Consider the following 12938-nt stretch of genomic DNA (forward strand, 5'->3'; position numbering starts at 1 on the left):
ACCCGAGAGCCCTAGAGAGTGCTAGCACACTTGTGGTTCTCTCTTCTCCATCCTTGAGTGTTAGAGAACACTTCTTATTCGTGTGGATATCACTAGAGAGTTGTCTACATTGACAACTTCGAGATCCGGCATACCGTTGGACGAGCGGGATTTGCGAGGGCACGCTTCAAAGGTATAAAATGTTTTTCCTTTGTAGATCTACTGTAGATCATAGTTTGAAACTCATATTCGTATTTTCAAAAGTTTTTCTTCGCACTAGATCCAGTGGCATGGGTGATTCGGGGTTTCCGCGACGCGAAAAATAATTTTCGCGGCCCGAAAAACCCAACACGCATGGATCTGATCCCTTATGCTTCAGCCATAGGATCTATCATGTACATCATGTTATGTACTCATCCTGATGTCTCGTATGCTTTGAGCATGACGAGCAGATACCAGTCAGATCCAGGTGAAAGTCACTGAATAGCGGTCAAGAATATTCTTGAGTACTTAAGAAGGACTAAAGAATATTTCTTGATATATGGAGGCAATGATGAGCTAGCTGTAAAGGGTTACAGTGATGCCAGCTTCCAGACTGATCAAGATGATTATCGATCGCAGTCAGGGTTCGTGTTTTACATAAATGGTGGTGCTGTGAGCTGGAAGAGTTCGAAGCAGGACACAGTCGCTGATTCTACAACAGAGGCCGAGTATATTGCTGCATCATAAGCAACAAAGGAGGCAATTTGGATCCGCAAATTCATCTCTGAACTTGGGGTAGTTCCTAGTATCGCTGACCCTATTGAGCTCTATTGTGACAACAATAAAGCTATAGCACAGGCTAAGGAACCTCGCTCACATCAGCGAACAAAACACATACTACGGCGTTTCCATCTCATTCGAGAGATTATCGAGAGAGAAGATGTGAAGATTTGCAGAGTACCTACAGAGGCTAACATCGCAGATCCCTTGACCAAGTCTTTGGCACAGAGAAAACATGATGGTCACACTAGGTCATTGGGGCTTAGAGCCTACACTGATTGACACTAGTGCTAGTGGGAGATTGTTAGTTAGAGCCCTAGAGCCAATCATTTGATGATTGTTGTATGGACTCATTGTATTATATTCTTGTATATTAATAAAGGCATTTGTTTTGATTATTATACTTACTTGTATTGATGTCAAATAACTAAGTATAGTAGCGTCCTTGAGTAGAAGGTTCTTACCTATATCAATCAATTGGTTGAATCGATAGTGAGATGATATAGGGAACACTACTCTTAATCATTTCTAGTCGAGTATTAAAATTCAAGGACAATGTTAATGCAACGAGACAAGCATGTAGGTCAACTCGATGACTTGATCTCACAAGTCATGGATATGGAGACATCAAGTTGACACATGGGTATGCATTGGAGAATGTATACTGAATGACCCGCCATGAGAAAGTATCATGGATCGTTATATGAGTGTCATATACTTTCTCATGTGGCTATTAGTATGACTACTAGTCCTTAGACCTAAAGTCACCATGGATCCCTACATAAGGAGTTACGTACTTTGGCTTCGTCAAACATCACCCGTAACTGGGTGAACTATAAAGGTGATTACTGGGTATGTAACGAATTATGCAGAGGGATGTGAGTGATGTAGATGGGATCTATCCCTCCTATATGACGGGTGCAACATCGATATTCTTGATAGAGTGAGACCACGAAGTGCATGGCCATACCCAAATGAGTCAATATTAGATATTGAGCTCATTTGATTGAGTGAGTCTACTTGGAGTTCAAGATTTAGATTGATTAGAGGATGACACGGTTTATGTCTCATATTGATCAATCTAGATGTCTAGGATAGAAGGACACTTGTCATATATTGTGAGGAGTCACAATTACTAGTCACAAGGTGATGTTGGATCTCAACATTCTTATAATTTGGATAGTAATGATGTGTTGCTAGATACCGCTCATTACTTATTCTTCTAAATGGGTTTAGGAGAATTGCCAACGTTATAAGAATCTATAGGGTCACACACAAAGGACAATTAGATGGAGATTAGGTTCATATGATGAACCAAGAGGATTAGATTCATGTGATGAATCAAATTGGATTAAGAGTAATCCTAATTGGGCTAATTGAGTTGGACTCAATTTGATTCATGTGTTCAATGAGTCTAATTTAGATTATGACTGATTGAATCAATTTAATTAAATGAATTAGATCCATTATATTAAATTGGCTTGAATCAAATGGTTGGATTTGATCAACCATGGGAGTTATAATGTCAAATTTGACTTGACTTGAGAGGAAGAGGAAGAGTCAAGTTTGACTTGACTATTTGTCACCTCATTTGTGAGTTGGCATTAGGAGGACTAATGATGATGTGCCACATCATCCTAATTGGCACATGTGTGTACCACCTCATGGAGGTTACAAATCTCCTCTTTAATGACCTCCACATTAAATGAGAAGGGGGTTACAAGCCATTATGTGGCCGGCCACGTTATGCTCTTGTGTGAGTTTTCATTTTATGTGTAACTCTCATCTTCTTCCTTGCTCTCATTCTCCTCTCCCTCTCCTCCTCCTTGGCCAAACCACATAAGGTGCTAGCACACCTTCGTTTGGTCTTCTCCACCTAGTTTGTTCATGTGGATACTTCTAGAGGATCGTACGCTTGACGATCTCGAGATCCGACGAACCGTTGGACAAGCGGGATTGCGAAGGGCATCGCGTCGAGGGTAAATTCCTTCTCCTAGTGTAGAACTAGGCTTTAGTAAACTCGTACATGAAATTTTGTTTTATAAATTTCGCACGGATCCGGTGGCATGGGAGATTCGGGGTTTCCGCAACGCGAAAATGTGATTTTTGCTGCCCGAAAATCCCAACAAATCATATGCATGTTAACAACAAAATCTGGAGAACAATATCATCTTGTAACATATCAAACATGTGGACATTCTAGAGTCCATAACGTGACTTGATATCTACCCCTTGAAACATAATACATGCTTTTTTAACTAGAGCATAAAGTGTCCAATATGAAACTAACATGGATATTATTCTCTAGAGTTCATGATAACTAACAAAGTTTCATGCAATAGGAAATAGTATAAGTTCACATGCAAAAGTCTAAAACATATATAAGTCTTGAAAACATAGACAGATCACTTCCACCATGCCACTGTCACACACGCACTTGCCCTTCCTGCTACTCCCCTTAGTTTATCCATTCTTTACCCTTTTCTGCAGTACAAGAAAATTAAACTATAAGCACATAGGCTTAGTAAGATCCCTTTCCTACTCACAAAACCATGAATCATAACGTGAAAGGAAAAGAACATAAAAACATGGACAATAAACATTGCATGTGAGAGCATAAGCATAAAGTAATAGCATGTTCATCTAGGCATTTTAGACATAGCTCAAGGGAGTATGGAAACATAGTGTATGAAAGCATAAAGAAAATTATATAGCATGTTCATATAGGCATTTTAGGCATCACTCAAGAGAGTATAAAAAACATAGTATATAAGAGCATAAAGAAAAACATATAGCATGTTCATATAGGCATTTTAGACATCACTCAAGAGAGTATGAAAACATAGTATATAAGAGCATAAAGAAAACCATAAAGCATGCTTATAGGCATGATGTTCTTTTGAAAACTTATGATAATGCATATATGCAAGATGTTCCTTTGAAAACATATATTACATAGGTACTTAAACATAATCTCAACATGAGGGCCCGACTTTGAACCACATACATAAATTTACGCGCATCCTAAATAAATCCGAGGTAGCTAATCTCGAACCTATTAGGAACTAGGCCCATTTCTTTGACCATCAACATAGGGGCAACTTAGGAGCTCATCCCTTACTGGGCCCATTTCATTGACCATCGACCTAGGGGCAACTTAGGAGCCCATCCCATGGACCATTCTTAGGGTCCAGTACAAGCCAATACAAAAGTCAAATAGCATGTTCTTGTCATATCATAAAGCATAGCATGTTCTTGTCATGTCATAAGGTATATCATGTTCTTGTCATATCATGGAGCATAGCATGTTCTTGTCATATCATGAAGAGTGCTCTTGATCGCAACTTATAGGAAAGCAACTCTTATAGCATATCATCATACATATGTCTTGCATAAACATAACATGGTAATCATGAAGTTCACATTTCATATAGCATATCATAGAGAGTCATTATCATGCATAGTTGGAATCCTCTTTTTTTTTTCTTAGAACTTTCTACAAACCCTAATCATGACTTGACCGAAACTTGCAAGGGTTATGGTCTTGAATCTTAAGCAACATTTTAAACAAGGAAAGCATCACATTAGTAACACATGGTACTTATCATAACATAGGAATCTTTAGCAACATAAACCCTAGTTTTCTTGGTTTTGGCCGAAACCTACATGTCATGGTTCTAGGTTTTTCAAGCAACATTTAAACATGGCTCAATTATCTAATGTTTCATGATACATAGCACCACATGCGTGATTTTTAGCAAACACAAACCCTGTTGGTTGCTACTCGGAAACCTATAGGTTCCACTGTACAAAAATTTTGTACAAAGGTCTGAACCTTTTCCTAGCTACCATGTGTTCTTTTAAATTAAATTTTGGATCGCCTGCGGAACTTAACACGTTTGATCCAAAACTTAATCTATTTGTTCTTTTAGGTTTTGACTTGGATCTCCTGCGGAACTTAACACATTCGACCCAAATCACCTTAAGTTATTAATTCCATTAAATATTAATTTCCATAATCGGTTCCCAGTACTGACGTGGCGAGGCACATAACCTTCTTGGATATGGGAGCAACCACCACCGACTAGACAAAACCTTTTATAAAAATCTAATATTTAATTTCCTAAAATAACTTTAGGTTAACCGAAGAGAATAATCAAATCACAAGGAAAAGAAAAAATAAAAGAACACAACATCGAAAAACATATTCGAAATTCTAGAACGTAAGCCTCTTGTATTTGGTATTATTTCCATAAATAACTAGTATGATGCGGAAAGAAAAATTACTAGTTATACCTTGTAGAAAACCTCTTGATCTTCTACCGTATTCCTCTTCTATTGGACGTCGTGTGGGCAACGATCTTCCAAGATGAGAAACCACCAACCACCTTCTTCTTCTCCTAGCTAGGTTTGGCCACAATCAAGAAGCTTCACCAAGGAAGAAGATCAAACACCAACCAAACTCCAAGAGATGCTAGCTTTCTCTCTTCTTCTTCTCCAAGTAGTATCCGCCACCACAAGAGCTCCAATGGAAGAGAGAGGTTCGCCACCACAAGAGGAAGAGAGGGAGATGATGATGGCCGGCCACAAGAAAAAAGGGAGAAAATAATAGAGATTGTGTCTCGAAGGCACCTCACCCCTTCTTTTATATTCCTTGGCCTAGGCAAATTAGGAAATTTAATTACAATAAAATTTCCTTAATTTCCTTGACATGATTTAATTAAGAAAAATAAAATAAAATTTCCCCAATTAAATTCAAGTGGTCGGCCATATCATGAAGAACAAATTGGACAAGTTTCAATCAACAATTAAAACTTCCTAATTTGTTTCCGAAAATTTTAAAAAATAAAATTTCTCTTCAAAAATCTCTTCATGGTTGATAAAAGGAAATTTCTATAATTTTAATTTTATCAATATGTGAATAATTTTAAAGAGAAAATAAAATATCTCATCAATCTACAAATAAGGAAAGAGATCTAATCTCTTTCTTTAATCTTTTGTAGATCTTTTTTAAGAGAGATATTTTAATTTTAATTCTCTTTAATAAATTATTTCTTCCACATAATAAAAACTAAAATTAAAATTCCTTTATAATTTAATTTGGCCGGCCCCCACTAGCTTGGGTTCAAGCTAGGGCCTACCACCCATACCTAGACCGGCCCTAGCTTGTTCCCAAGCTAGCTTGGCCCGCCCCATTGAGTATAGAAGGTGGGTATAGGTGGGTATAGTACTCTATAAATAAGAGGCTACGATAGGGACCGAGAGGAGGAATTGGTTTTGGTCTCCCGATAAAATTAAGCATCCCGTGTTCGCCACGAACACACAACTTAATTTTATCAATAATAATTCATTCCACTAGAGAATTATTATTGAACTACCGCACCAATCCCAAATTACATTTTTGGGCTCCTTCTTATTATGAGTGTGTTAGTCTCCCTGTGTTTAAGATATCGAATGTCCACTAATTAAGTGAGTTACTGACAAATCATTTAATTAATATCTAAGTCCAAGAGTAGTACCACTCAACCTTATCGTCATGTCGGACTAAGTCCACCTGCAGGGTTTAACATGACAATCCTTATGAGCTCCTCTTGGGGACATTATCAATCTAGTATCTCTAGGACACAGTTTCCTTCTATAATCAACAACACACACTATAAGTGATATCATTTCCCAACTTATCGGGCTTATTGATTCATCGAACTAAATCTCACCCATTGATAAATTAAAGAAATAAATATCAAATATATGTGCTTGTTATTATATTAGGATTAAGATCACATACTTCCATAATAACCGAGGACTTTGTTCCTTTATAAAGTCAGTATAAAAGAAACAAACTCAAATGGTCCTAATCAATACACTCTGAGTGTACTATTGTAATTATATAGTCAAGATAAACTAATATCTAATTACACTACGACCTTCTAATGGTTTGTTCCTTTCTATTTTAGTCGTGAGCTACTGTTTATAATTTATAAGGTACTGATACCATCATCTTCTGCATGTGACACCACATACTATGTTATCTACAATATAAATTATATGAACAACTACAAACAAATGTAGACAATTTGACCAAATGTGATTCTTTATTCATAATGAATGTTTACAAAGCTTAGGCTTTCAGTATACACTCCAACAATCTCCCACTTATACTAATGACTAAGCTGTCATATCTTCTACCATACATTTGATTCTCATTCCCTCCACATGCCGATCGAAAGCTTTCGCCGGAAGGGCCTTAGTGAAAGGATCTGCTAGGTTATCCGCTGATGTAATCTTGGCGATGACAACTTCTCCTCGCTTCACGATATCTCGACGTGGTACTTGCCTTATATGTTTACTCCTTTGGGCTCGTGGTTCCTTCGAGTTCAGAATCAGCATACTATTATCACAATAAATTGTGATGATTTGGGCAAACCAGAATCACATCTATGTCCATTAGAAAGTTCCCGAGCCATACCGCTTTAACCGCCTCAGAGCTGCTACATACTCGACTTCCATGGTTGAGTCCAAACGATTTCGCTTAACACTCCTCCATGAAATGGCTCCACCTCCTAAAGTAAACACATAGCCCGATGTAGACTTATGTTGTCCCTATCCGATTGAAAATCAATCCGTGTAACCCAGGAGCGGATCGTCCGCTTGGTAAACTAGCATATAATCTCTAGTCCTTCTCGTGTACTTTAATATATGCTTTACCGCACAATGTCCTTGTCAGGTTACTCGATATTCACGCCACGCCTACCAAGAAAATGTATATCGTGTCTCGTGATAGATTGCATACATTAGGCTTCCTACACCAAGCATAAGGAACTGCTTCATCTCCTCTATCTCTTTCGACGCCTTCGAGACATCCTTTAGATAGAGCTACTTCATGTCTACAAGGTAAAAACCTTTCGAATCCTGCGTACTAAAACGAGCAAGGAATGTATCTATATACGAAGCTCAGGGATGACACAACATTCTTTTCGCGATCCCTTATCACTTTGATCCCAAGAATGTGTGCACACTCTTCTAAGTCCTTCATATCAAATTGTTTGGACAACCATACCCTTACGCGATAATACCTTAACATTGTTGCCAATTAACAAAATATCATCTACGATAGTACAAGAAATACCACCACGCTTACACTTCTTGTATACACAAGACTCATCCTAACACTGAATAAATCCATAGATCGGATTACTTCATTAAACCGATATTCCAAGACATTGAAGCTTGCTTCACTCCATAAATGGACTGAGCTTGCACACTAGATGCTCTTTGCTTTTTCAATGAACCCTTCCGGTTGCATATGGATGTTCTCTTCAAGACTTCCATTAAGGAAAGTCGTCTTGACATCCATTTGCCAAATCTCATAATCCATATGAGCGAATGGATAAGAGTATCCGGATAGACTTAAGCATGACTACCGGTGAAAAGGTTTCTCATAATCGATTCCTCTTTCCGAGTGTACCCTTTCGCAACAAGCCTAGCTTTGAAGGTTTCTACCTTCCGTCGTTCCTCTTTTCCTTTTGTAGATCCACTTGCATCCAACGGCTTTTACACCATCGTGGTTCTACAAGCTCCCGACCTTATTAGAGTACATAGACTATTTCGAATTCATTGCCTTTTGCCAAGATGCCGCATCTATATCTTGGAGTGCTTCGTCATATGTTCGTGGATCAGGTTCATGTTTACCCGGGATCAAGTCCGAAGACTCTCCCAAAACATGAATCTCTCAGTCGCCTCACAACCCTCCCACTACGACGAGGCACTGTCTGTGGTTGTGTATCATGTGTGACACGTGTTGCGGTCTCTTGTGGTACTTCATCTTGTACTGTTGGTACTGAAGTAGACGTGTCCTCTCAAGTTCTTCTAAAACAACTTTACTACTGGGCTTGTGATCCATTATATAGTCTTCTTATAAAACTGGCATTGGTGCTAACAATGACCTTCCGTCTTTAGACTATAAAATAAACCTCCTTTCGTCTGGGATATCCCACAAACACGCGAACTTTTATACGAGATTCTAACTTATCAAGATCTCGATTTTAGCACGTGTCTGGACTACCCCAACCGAATATGTCTTAGACTGGGTTTTCACCCATTCCACAATTCTACGGGAGTAGAAGAAACCGATTTAGAAGGTACTAAGTTCGAACGATACGTTTCCAGAGCATATCCCCAAAATGAATTTAGTAATTCCGAATAACTCATCATTGATCTAACCATCTCCATAAGAGTCCTATTCCTTCGTTCCGCTACACCATTCTGTTGGGGTGTTCCAGGTGCAGACAATTGGGATTGAATCCCGACTTCTGATAAGTAATTCCTAAACTCTCCTAAGAGGTATTCGCCACCACGATCAGATCGTAGTGTCTTGATACTTTTACCTAATCGTTTTTCCACATCAGTCTTGCATTCTTTGAACTTATCAAAACACTCGGACTTGCGGCGCATTAGGTAAATATATCCGTATCTTGAATAATCATCTATGAAAGAGACAAAATATTCAAAACCTCCTCTTGCCTGGACAGACATAGGACCACACAAATCAGAGTGAACCAATTCTAACACTTCTTTGACTCTATACCCCTTGGCCTTGAACGGCCTCTTGGTCATTTTACCTTCTAAGCAAGATTCATAAGTTGAAAAATTTTCCAACTCAAATGAACACAAAAGTCCATCGGCTATAAGCCTCTGAATCCTACTTAAGTTAATATGACCAAGCCTTAGATGCCAAAGATATGCTTGGTTCATTTCTGAAGGTTCTTTTCTCTTATTAGAATTAGAAGATGAGTTATAAATTTCCATGTTTTGCTTTGTGGAAGAAATTGGATTTAAAGTATACAAATTGCCAACTAATGCACCAGAATAGATAATCACTTTATTTCTTTTAATAACTACATCGTTACCAAAGGAAACTGAATATCCATCTAAAAATAATTTAGAAACTGAAATTAAATTCTTTCTAAAACTGGGTACATAAAGACAATTTCTTAAAATCAAATTTCTATTTCTACTAAAAGATAAGTAGACGTCTCCCACTGCAACAGCTGCCACCACTGTATTACCCATGTAAACGGTAATCTCTCCTTCATATAGTCGCTTTCTCGAACCCCGCAGAATTGCAGACATGATCGGTGGCTCCGATTCACACACCAGTCTTGGTAGATAACACCGCTAAACATGTTTCACCAACTAGAGCATGAGATATACCATTGTTTTGGTTCCTACGAGGATAGTCCACTTTCCAATAGATGAAGCATTTTCCCTTCGACTTCTTCACTCCAACTTTTAACCCGTACACTGAGATTTATTCACTTTCTTTCGAATCATCTGCTTTCTTCTTCTTTCCTCTCTTGTAAGGTAACCATTTTCAAAGATAGTGAATTTAAGCATCGTGATTGAAATAATCCTTCTTGAAGTTACAAGAGTTCCGCTTAATGAATAAATCCTCTTATTCATATTATAGTTCAAGCGGAAACTAAGTAGCGTTTGGAGAATCATATCGATCCGGGTTTCCCATCAATTTCTCCTCCAAGGATCTGTATCTCGTTCGGATAAGCCATCATCTTTAGGATACGATCCTCACAGGAGTACCCTCTCGCTGGTGGCCGCCATTATCTTTCTCATGGCTTCTTGCCTAGAGCCCTATCCCGACGACTAAAGAGTTCCTCGAGATTGTTCATAATATCATAGGTTGTTGGTAAATCTGATCGATGTTGAATACATTCGACATCAAGCCAAATGTAACACCGCCGCCATCTCATCCGCTTACCCATTTCCTATGATATTCAATCTCCTCTTGGGTAGATTCACCAAGAGGTGCTTCAGGGCACTGCTCAACCAGATAAATTTATAGCTTTCAGAGATAAGAACAATGTCTAAGTTTCTTTTAAATCTATGTAATTAGGTCCAGTAAGTCTATTCTATCAAGTATGATGGACAATGGGTTGAAAGTCATTCTAAGAATCACAAATAACTTTTGGTCGAACTCTAAATTTAGAATAATATCGATTCCTCAAACAATACTATTTTAAATTAACCAACACTCATAACACCGTGAATTTTGTATGTCACGTTAGTGTGGACGATACAAATTCAACATTCGTAAAAGGAGGGTTTTAACCCATCGATTATATTATCTTGTCAACCTAACTTTGACAAATAAAATTAATAGTTGGTATTATTCGTCACACAAATAATAGCGGTGACTCCGATGGGGAGGATATCGATGTGTCAAGTGTATACCATTACTTGACACCAAGTCCATTAATAAGATTATGCCCTTCCGGTGGGGAAGATCACACGCCTTAATTAACTTCCTATAGTCATCCAAAATGGAAGTCTGCTCTAGTGATCCGCAAACAAGCTTATCCGATATGGAGGAAGGCACTCGGAGCCGCGCAAGCTTGTTTGCATCACTTACAAACCAAGTAATGGAGACCACGGGATTTACTTAAAAATCCTCTCCCACTTAGTTATTTATAAATGAGAATTTTAACTATGTTAGCCTACTAAACTTGTAAACTAACACGCATATATATAGGACAATATAAAAGCAATAAATAGAAAATCTAATTTTCAACTATTATGGCTTTTATCTCTAGTTGTCCTCCGTGTGTTGTCATCCCAAGTCGCCGCCATATTTGGCCACCGCTACCGGGTCTAGCTGTCGCATCCATCTTGCTCCTTGTTCCGCTGCGCCTCTGGTCCTTAGAAGGTTCCACGCTTTGCAAGATTCGCTACATAGAATTTTACATTTTGATCCTATATTCCATAAAAGGAATGTACATGTATCTAGATCAAAAATAAAATCCTAATAAAACTAAATACAGCTCCTGCTGTATTTTAATACAATCATGCACACACATATAAATGCCCTTGACATGTCCAAGGGTCCAATCACACACATAATAACTAAAAGCCATAATAGTTGGATCCTGCATCCACAAACTTAGCACATCCTACTATTAACCTGCCTAAATTATGTATGACATGTGCTTAATTAACCTAATTGTAACGCCCCGGCCCGGGCGGGCCCCACCGAACCGAACCGGGAACGCCACCACAGTTGCCCATCGGGTTGACGACTAGCTCCACAGACCACCGGAGGTCCTTTCAGCGTGATTTGTCCTCACTCGCACGCACCCTGGAAAACTTCCCAGGAGGTCACCCATCCTCAGATTTCTCCAAGCCAAGCACGCTTAACTTTGGAGTTCTTAAGTTTGGGCTTCCGAAAAGGAAGGTGCACCTTGGTGATATGGATAGTACAATCTAACCTTTTAAGTCATATTTAACCAGAATCTCAAAACTAAGGTATTACAATCACCCCCACTTAAAGACACAACGTCCTCGTTGTGTAACCAAGAATCACACCACAAACAAATCCCAGAATCTCCCTCGCTAGGTAGTGCCCTGGGTGCTCCTGCCACAGGCGCACTCACGGTCGCAAGGTTGCTCTGATACCACTAAATTGTCACGCCCCAGAGGAGTCTCTGTCCGAAGAAATTTCGGCAGCATCTCCCCTGTACGGCGGACAAATCTGAAACTTTTCTACAAGCACTATATACCTCAGCCACATGCGGCTGGAATAATACAATAAAAGAAAGCAAACACCACGCAGTTAATAATAAAGCAGCCCACTCGGCTGTACCAAAAACCAAAACACAAAACTGCTAGCCGGCTAGGCTTACACAACCAATAACAAATGCAAAACACCACATAACAACATCAACTCTCCAAAAATAAACCAGAGTACAGAGCTAAACAAACTGATACATAAAACAAGCAAAACATACGTGAAACCGATAAGTCTTCTGATGTGACGTGGGGACCAGCAGACAGGATGCTCCAAGCGACACCATAAATAACCTGGTAAAGATAGTGTCAACGGGGTGAGTTCAACAACTCAGTGAATACCAATGGATATGAGTAGTAAGATATATCTAATAGAACAAACATGGAATACAACTTCCTAATCATATATAGGAATACGCAGTCGAAGGTAATCGAGGAAGTCAGATCACCAGAACTCCTATCCGCATAAAAAGAAGTCGCAAACCGAAGTGTCAATAATCCGATATGCGCAGTCAAAAGTACGATTCAACCAAACGCAAAGAACCAAACGCAGAAACACAATCATAAAATATAAACGATCAACGATATGATGCAACGACGCGGCCTCGTCACCCCGACGCTAC

The 12938-nt window shown here is 38.9% G+C and overlaps 1 long non-coding RNA gene across 1 annotated transcript; it reads right to left on the minus strand.

Moving 5' to 3' along the window:
- Window positions 1-2913: 2913 nt before the first annotated feature.
- On the minus strand, window positions 2914-12591 carry LOC122005652. The gene is made up of 2 exons (XR_006118449.1): window positions 12537-12591; window positions 2914-3225 (listed from the first exon to the last, which is right to left on the minus strand). It is a non-coding gene; the product is annotated as an uncharacterized LOC122005652 (long non-coding RNA).
- Window positions 12592-12938: the final 347 nt, after the last annotated feature.

The sequence above is a fragment of the Zingiber officinale genome, chromosome 7B (genome assembly GCF_018446385.1).
Source record: "Zingiber officinale cultivar Zhangliang chromosome 7B, Zo_v1.1, whole genome shotgun sequence".
In the NCBI taxonomy this organism is placed as follows: domain Eukaryota; kingdom Viridiplantae; phylum Streptophyta; class Magnoliopsida; order Zingiberales; family Zingiberaceae; genus Zingiber; species Zingiber officinale.